Here is a 9,071-nt window from a genome sequence, read left to right on the forward strand (position 1 = left end):
CCGGAGCAACAGATCACAGAATCACTGATTTTGGGTTTTTATCATGGAGGAAGAGACACGACCCAAGACTCTACCAGAGGAACACAGAGAGTTAAGGGGTCAGGAGCCAGAAATGTTGCATTAGATGAAGGTATCTGAATGTTTTCTCAGCCTCTGTACAAGGTCTGTCTCCCTGTCTGTCTGTCTGTCTGTCTGTCTGTCTGTCTCCCTGTCTGTCTCCCTGTCTGTCTCCCTGTCTGTCTCTCTGTCTGTCTGTCTCTCTGTCTGTCTGTCTCTCTGTCTGTCTGTCTCCCTGTCTCCCTGTCTCTCTGTCTGTCTCCCTGTCTGTCTGTCTGTCTGTCTGTCTGTCTCTCTGTCTGTCTGTCTCTCTGTCTGTCTGTCTCCCTGTCTCCCTGTCTCTCTGTCTGTCTCCCTGTCTGTCTGTCTCCCTGTCTCCCTGTCTCCCTGTCTGTCTGTCTCTCTGTCTGTCTCCCTGTCTGTCTGTCTCTCTGTCTGTCTCCCTGTCTGTCTCCCTGTCTGTCTGTCTCCCTGTCTCCCTGTCTGTCTGTCTGTCTGTCTGTCTCCCTGTCTGTCTGTCTGTGGGTCAGTGGGTGTGGTGAAGGTGCCCGCTGCCCGCCGCCGCTCGGCTGTGTCGAGGATTATGGGTAAAGCCTGGAGTTGCTAAGCTGAAGTCGGCATGTTTGCCCTGTATTAGAACTAATCCTCTGCACAGACAGCACGGCTCTGCTCATCTGAGAGGAAAACTAATGAGGGGGATCCACATCTTCACCCTGGGGATTAATCTATCTATCTATCTATCTATCTATCTATCTATCTATCTATCTATCTATCTATCTATCTATCTATCTAACTGTCTGTCTGTCTGCCTGTCACAATGACAATAAAACGCTGTATAGATTTACGTTTTAGTGTCCTTTTATATGATTATATAAGTTCAGAAGTCTGATTCTCAACTTAGTCTGTGTTTTTGAAGGCTAATTGCACTACCAATATTTTTAGACCACAGTATCTATCTATCTATCTATCTATCTATCTATCTATCTATCTATCTATCTATCTATGCAGGTAAACAGACTAGGGTCCAACTGAATTGGGTTTAAAAGGCTGATAGTGATACCAATATTTTTACTGAAGTCCACGATTTTGCGCTGTTTGCGATTTTCAGTATCTTTAAATTTGACCACTGTCATACCAAAAACATTACAAGTATTCAGTTTTCCCCCCAAAATATTCTTCTTATCAGGGTGGAAAAGACACCAGAGCATCATGGGACACTAAAACTCTCCACTGAAACCAGACTGATGAAATTATTTTACTGTCAGCAGAGTGACATCACACCTGTTCAATGGCAGAGAAACTCTGGGATACATTACTGCCTTTAAATGAAGAATTAATTTACAAAACCTATAATTGAGCAATTCAATAAATAAATAAAATGTGCAAAGAAAATGTTTTCTGTCCAACAGATATATCAGTCAAACTAAAACAGACTAAATTGTCCACTAGTTCTTAAATGTAATGCTTGGTCATGCAGAAGCAATATATAAACCGACATAATTCATTTAAACTCATTTAAAACCTTTGTTTGACTTTATTACCTGAGATATGCCGCTTGTTCCGGATGTTTTTCAGAAGACGCTGTCAGACTGTGTTTGTGTCTGACTGACAGGAGGTTTTTCTGTCTGCTGCTTCTCTTCACATAACAAACAAACAAACCCTATGAAGAGTGTGTTCCTGTTTCCCATCTGCCCCAGCTCTCCTTCACCGCGGGTGTGCGCACGCTCGGCTTTGCTTCATTGATCATCATTTTGGCTCTCGCTCAATCAAGCTGTCGATCGGTTAATGAAGTGGACCTATTTGAGACCTGCAGATTAAATCCTTCAATACAGCGAAGACGTTATCGACGCAGCTCTCCTCACATCGGTACAATCTAGTGTTTTTGGTCATCATATCTCTCTCCCCATCCCCCCCTTTCTTCTAAATCCACCTCATGGTGACAATCGATTTAGCCGCACCACGGATCAGAGAGCAAGCTTACCAAAGCAACTCGTATTGATTTGACCCCGTACATGTTATGGAGTCAATTCAGTCTTGACCTCTAAGAAACAAGTCGCCCACATAGTAATCATGGATCAGACAAATATATATCGCCTGGCAGTGATGGTGGATGGTTGGACAAGGATTCTACAAACGTACGAAGAAACTCCCTCACACTCGGACTGAAGAACCGTCACCACAGATATTTCATGTCTAACATTTCTCAGATATACAGTAAAGTAGGCTAAACCATGTCGGGGCGTCCCGGTGGCTCAGACCATGTGACTGTGATGTCTTGGGTATGAATCCGGCCTTCTTGAACCTTTGTCACATGTTTCTCGGTCTTTTCTGTATCTCTTCACTATAAAAATAAATATATATATATCTAAAAAAAGCCAAGCTGGTTGACACGCTTTTTACTCTCAAAATTCCTCAGCAGCAGACCGCTCAATAAGGTTCATTTTGATCCTTATAGAAAACCTTATAGAAAGATTTGGGGATGAAACTGAACTCCCTTCTACCTTATTCTGATTTTTTTTAAAAAGAGTTATTAATTATCCCTCTGGCGGCCATATTGGAGGTCCTTAGCAACAATATTAACTGCTGGTTGCCTTTCTAAATGTGCAACTATCAACAGGATTCAATAGACATGGTTAATTTCTGCTGTTATTGGAACTGATCATTTCTGATTAGCACACTAGCTAACGTATCTAGTAGCAGCTAGCGTTAGCATGTTCACATTAACATCAGTGTGTTTGCTGGCTAGTTAGCTAGCTAACAGTTTGTTCAGGTTAACTGAGCTGACTCTTCTCAAGCTACAACTCAGAGTGTTTTGGAGTAGAGACTAGGGCTAAAGACAAGACAGTTTACTGTGTCACAGTAACCAAATCCACCTTATCACACTATTCACTTTTACTGAGAACGTTACTGAATGGATCTACAGCCACACCACAACAAGCTGCACCAGCTGCTCTCTGTTTGTTTCTAGTTTTTTCTTGTTTCCCTGTACCATGAGTCCCAGTATGTTGCCCTACTGTCACTTCATACCATCGTACCTTCGTACCAATACCATCAAAATGTACTCCATATATTTACGAATTAAAATGAGCTGAGCAGGTAGGGGTTTGGTGTTGGACCATTGGCTGCTGCAGAGATCAAACCTGTGACTTTTCTCTCGCCTGCCATCAAAATAACACGTGCAGATTAGGGGTGGGCGGATCGATCCCAAAATATCGATACTACAGATACTACGTCTCGTTTTGGAAGATCGATTCTAGGGTCAATAGGATCGATACCAGTTTCAGTTTCAGTTTCTCTCTTCTACGTTGTACCATTTCATCAAACAGTAGAACTGTCTGTGCAAACAACGTTCTGCTGTCGTGAACTCATCTTCGTGCACGCATGCACTCTTTGCTTCTCCACTGCTGTTGTCGTGTTGTGTGCACTCAAACAACCAACATATGCGTCCGCGCACCCTGAGAACCATTGCTCTAACTGAAGGAAAGAAGAATGGTTGAGGGTAGTTTGTGCTTTTATTTAGTTATTTGCACTTTGCTTATTTATAAAAGTTGTGAAAGGTTTAAAACATTCATTGTTCTCCACAAATAATTGTGTGCACTTTGTTTATTCCATTTTTTTTTTCATGTTTGCACATTCAATTTACAATAATAAAAAAAATATTTTTGTTATTTGCCTTTAAAAACTGTCCTGTGTTTTAACATGCATGTGATTAAGTAATTAACAGTGGAAAGCAAAAAAAACTGGCTTCATTCATTTATGTAGCAGTTTTTTACAAAGTGCTGCATAAATGAATGAAGCCAGTTTTTTTTGCTTTGCTTGCTACATACATGCTTCAGTTGGGAATCAAACCCGGGTCTCACAGGTGGCAGGTAGAAATTCTACCACTCACCTTACAATGATTGCTAACCTTTGGCAAATAATTTAGTGGTCATGACAATTTATTCAGATTTAGCCTATTGATGATGCATTCACCTCATAAATCATGACACACTGCTCTCCCCTACATGAAAGTACATAAGCCGCTTTTAATAATAAAAAGTATCGGTATCGGTATCGATATCGGCGATTCTGGCCCTGTATTACTTGGTATCGGATCGAAACCAAATTTTGCGGTATCGGCCACCCCTAGTGCAGATTTGTTTTGGACGCTTTCACTACAGAAGCATGACTGTACCGGTGATATTTTTAGCTTTGGTGGTTAACCTCGCTAGATTTTTAATTCAACCACGCTACCGTCAATTACAATTCAAGCACATTCACTCAGACAGCTTTGTCCAATTACCCAGGATGCACGTGGGTAGGTGGATCGAGTCCAGTGATTATAACAGTCCACCAGCCCACTATCACCCACTTAAACTCTTCTGACAGCGTTGAAGCTTTGTTCCGTGTCAGTAAATTGATTGCACTTGCAATTCAGCTATTAAACTCATGCATATGTGTAACAAGGAAATGTGTGTGTGCGTGTGTGTGTGCCTTAGAATAAAAGCAGATTCCAATTATCTTGTGTAAACTTATCTTCTCTAATACTCTGAGTCAAATTATTCCCAACTGCGAGAAGCTACATAAACCCTTCTTTCCTCATATTCTCTTCACAACAACTTACAGTCTCCTACAGACCTACAGTCAAGTCGTATGTAGCTCAGTATGCAGAGCAAGGCACTAACACTGCCAGGGTTGGGGGTTCAATTCCCAGTGTAGCTAAATCACTAGAGCTTTTTGGACATAAGAGGGAAGGACAGTTTTAGTAGTCTGTCCTCCTGTGGACCAGGCAGCCGTTCTAAAGAAAAACATATGGGTTCACTCACAATGTGCATCTAAAAGTCGGAGTATTTGTTGTGTTCTTTTATCTTTCTATTTTACTTGATTTGATTCTTTTAATGCAATGCATCTTGCTTGTTCTATTATATGAATTTTATCTTTTTATCTGTCTTTTATGTGCCTTCTATTGATGTAAAGCACTTTGAGCTGCATGTTGTGTATGAAAGGTGCTATACAAATAAAGGTTATTATTATTATTATTATTATTATTAAAGGCCAAAGGGACTGACGCTGCATTATGCTGTTCGAAGTTCAGAGGAAGACGCGAAAATAACACACAGGTGAGCAGCAGCGCCATAGGCTCCGCCCACGCGCAATTTTATTGGTTTGAAGCATGACCGCAACCCCACAGAGGCTCCGCCCCCTTTTTCTAACCAACTGTTCTGCTTGAATTTCTCCAGACCTCCAGACGGAGGTGTGCCAAGGCCGTATTGCCCGGCCCTAAGCGGTACAGAGATCTCAGGTGAATGTTGTCTTGTAGTTTGGAAGTCTTACTATTGATCAGCCTCTCCACATGCTGTCAGCCTCACGGAGCGGCTCCGTGTGCCGTGACCTCCGTTGGTGACCGTGGTTGTTGGGAATAAATTCATCTCACTCCTCTATATCAGCGGACTAAATGATATTGGCAGCTGCTGTGCGGTTTTGGTGCAAGGCTGCGATTACGGAGCCGCCAGAAGCCCAAGGACTTCTCTTTGTGTCTGGGAGCGTCTTCATGTTTTCACAGCAGCCCGTGAGAAAAGGGCTATATTACGAGTCGACTTTATTGAGTGCTGCGGAAAGTCAAGTCAGGTCAAATTTCTAAAACACTTTGTAGAGAAGGAAGGGCAGAACGGAGACAAAAACAAGACATAAAAGCAGGAGAGCGCAATACCGAGCAATACGGTGAAGGCTGTATTGATTTGTATTCGTACCTGATAACTTTGGCACTGATTGGCATTCAAAAGAAAAAGCGCAAATTAGAGTTGATTTTGAAAATGTAGAACTGGGACAGCCAAGGCCCCTCTGGCTTGTGTAGAATATGACAGATAAAGATTCCCAGCAAGGTGCATATTGACGTGTTTTTCTATTTGCCTCAACAGATAATGAAGATGAATTTTCCACAGTGCCGTCGCTGCGTGGGAAGACCGTATCGATCATCATGTGGTCGTACATGACGGGGTGCAGCGACCCACTGAACAAATGAAGAGTTTCATCCCTAAACCAGATGCCCGTTTGAAAGTATCGACAGCTCCTGTTACAGAATGATGTTGCCATGAAGGTGAAGCACATTACAGGCTACTGCTGACGTTCTTAAAGGCCCCATATTATAGGAATTCAAGTTTTCCTCTATTTACATATAAATTTAAATTATATATTATACTTTATATACATTTTATAGTTAAAGGATAAGGCTGGTGTTTTTTAATGCATTTCTTACCGTCAACAAATCCTATGAAAATAACAAAATCAACAATGTGTTTGCTCTACTCCCGTTACTTTCCGACTTCCCATGTACCGTTTTTATCCTTCAACCCGGAAGTCATTGGCTCCAATTATAAGCTAAAAACCTTTAAATACAGCTCACAAAGACATAGTTTACATTTTAAAAATCGCTAACTGTTACCATGAAAAGTCAGGCTGTTGTAGTTATTACCAAATCAAATTCAAACGGGAACAAATTCTTCATTACGCCGGGGACTATTTTCTGTGCTACGGAACTACTTTCCTGAGATGGAAAACGTGTTTACGGCCGGCTTATTAAGTCGTTTGAGGAAAAAGTCGTCCGGCCCGGTGCATCGTGATGATGAAATATGCTGCAGAGCAGCAGCATGGCTCTGTGACGGGTTTTAATAGTTTTTAATACAATGCAGTTCTATGGCTGCTGGGACATGAGGCTGCACTGGGCACCGCTACATGGACCAGACTTGTTGGCAAAACAAATTCATTGTTGATTTTGTTATTTTCATAGGATTTGAGATTTAAGAAATGCGTTAAAAAACAGCAGCCTTATCCTTTAAGTTATTGCATTTTCAAACCTCCATCCTTTTTTCCAGTCCGTTTCAGTCTAACTCCAGGAAACGCATCACAGCTGGACTCGCTCCTGATTGGCTCCCTCACTAAAGAATGACTGAAATCCAGTTCAAAGAATGACTGGGTCCAGTTTGCAGCATTTGAACTGAAAGCCTCCACTCAGTAGGTTTACCTCATTTGAATTAGAGGAGCTGCTGCTGTCAGCCAATCAGGGTCCAGGATTGTGACGACGCTTTCATTCAATTTAACTCATTCAATTCAACTTTTAATTTATTTACATTTACCTGCAAAACACCATGAAGAACATTATTCTGATCCTGAGACAGAGGAGACTTGAAAACAAAATCATGAAAACTGAATAAATTGGGACATTTAAGACATTTGCTTAAATAGCCATTCCTGAACATAGAATCATCACTATTTCTGAAATGCTGACTGATGAATTTCAGGCAGCAACATTTTTCCATAATGGATATAAAGCAATTTGGAATGAAATTCTTCAAATCATATTTCCATCCTGACAATACAAAAAACACAATACAAAAGCAAATCAACAAGCCTGAATATGAGCCTCTGACTGGATGGATGCCACTACATATCGTGGCAGCCCAGCTTGTAAATCACTGAGATGAATTATTCGTTTACGTTGCGCAGACTGAGGACTCTTCTCAAGAGCATGATGGGGGAAAAAAAAAACCCACCTAGGTGCGTGGGCGGACAATATCAACTAAAAGCGATTCTGCTGTCTCTCACATGCATAATGACTGCTTTTCCTTTTCTGCGTCTGTACAAATACTGCCAGTGTAAGCACATACAGCTGGCACGGGAAACTACGCCGAATAACTGAATAATAATGAGCGACTGATCCAGCAGACGCTGTGATGAGTCCGTCACTCCGTCTGACGGTACTGAACATTAGCCACAGCAAATGTAGTCGGCGAAACGCGAGGCAGAGCGCACGGTGTCGACTGCGATGTGCTACTTCAAAACTTTGACAGTTCATGCTGAAACAGCCGCCTGGTTGTGGCGCGTTTGTGTGTGCGTGTTAAAATCTGTCATTTCCAGCGCTGGATTTTGTCGGCTTCAGCCCAGCCAATCGTAAAAAATGTCTTGTTGAACACAAATAGTTTTCGTTGTTGGGTGGCATGCAGAGCAGCGGAGAGACGTTCACTGCCAGCTCTGTCCATATCTTCAAAAATGATGTATGAAATCTGAAATCTACTCTTACAAAATGACTAATAGCGCAAAATGTAAAGAAATAATGAAACCTTTTAAAGGATGCTAATGTAGTAATTGTGGTAATTTAAGCAATATTCCACTTAGTTTTAACATGGGGGTTATTATGAAAAGCAGAATATAATCTCCTCACCAAGACCAGATGCAGCTGGACCAGTTTGTAGCGTTCAGATTTTTTCTTCCCATTCATTTGAATGGAAAGTGACATTGAACACGTTGGTGAACAGATTCAACAACAGATCTGCTGCTGTGATTTCCAGCTGACTGTTGGTCCGACGCTTCAGAACAGAATCTCACCAAACAGCTTTTTTATTGATAGGAGAGAACACAGCGGAGGGATACCATTTAGGAGAGATAGTTCCTGTTTGGGAGACTGGATCTACTTTTATTTTTAAACGCTAATTTTAGTGTAAACCAAGAATAGAAATGCAAAATGACGACTGACCAATTACTGCTTTATTGTCTTACAGCAGGATCTGTTCACAGTGTTAAATGTCAGTTTTCAGGAGATTTTCGTGTCTCGTTCAAACTCTACAAACTGGTCCAGCTGCATCCGGTCTTGGTGAGTAGTTTATATTCTGGTTTTCATGGCGGTCGAGATCTGAACCAGGAGGAGAGAGCAGTGAGGGATTGGCGGTGGCTGCATTTCAGACTCATCCGTCTCCCTCGTGTAAAGCCGCGCTCACGCTGATATTTATTTTTATTTCAGCGTCATGTACTCTCTGGGCTTACAAGGTACATTACAGTATCCATACATCACTCTGCAGCATTTCATGAGGTTTGTTTCATCCATCCATCCATTTTCCACACCCGCTTATTCCTCTTCAGAAACACGGCGGGGGGGCTGGACTCTATCCCAGCATGCATCAGGTGGACGGCAGGGAAACACACTTGACAGCACAGGTCGAGTTTTGTTTCAAATTGAGATACAATCTGAAATCTACTCTTAT

Source organism: Centroberyx gerrardi, chromosome 13, assembly GCF_048128805.1.
Source record: "Centroberyx gerrardi isolate f3 chromosome 13, fCenGer3.hap1.cur.20231027, whole genome shotgun sequence".
In the NCBI taxonomy this organism is placed as follows: Eukaryota; Metazoa; Chordata; class Actinopteri; order Beryciformes; family Berycidae; genus Centroberyx; species Centroberyx gerrardi.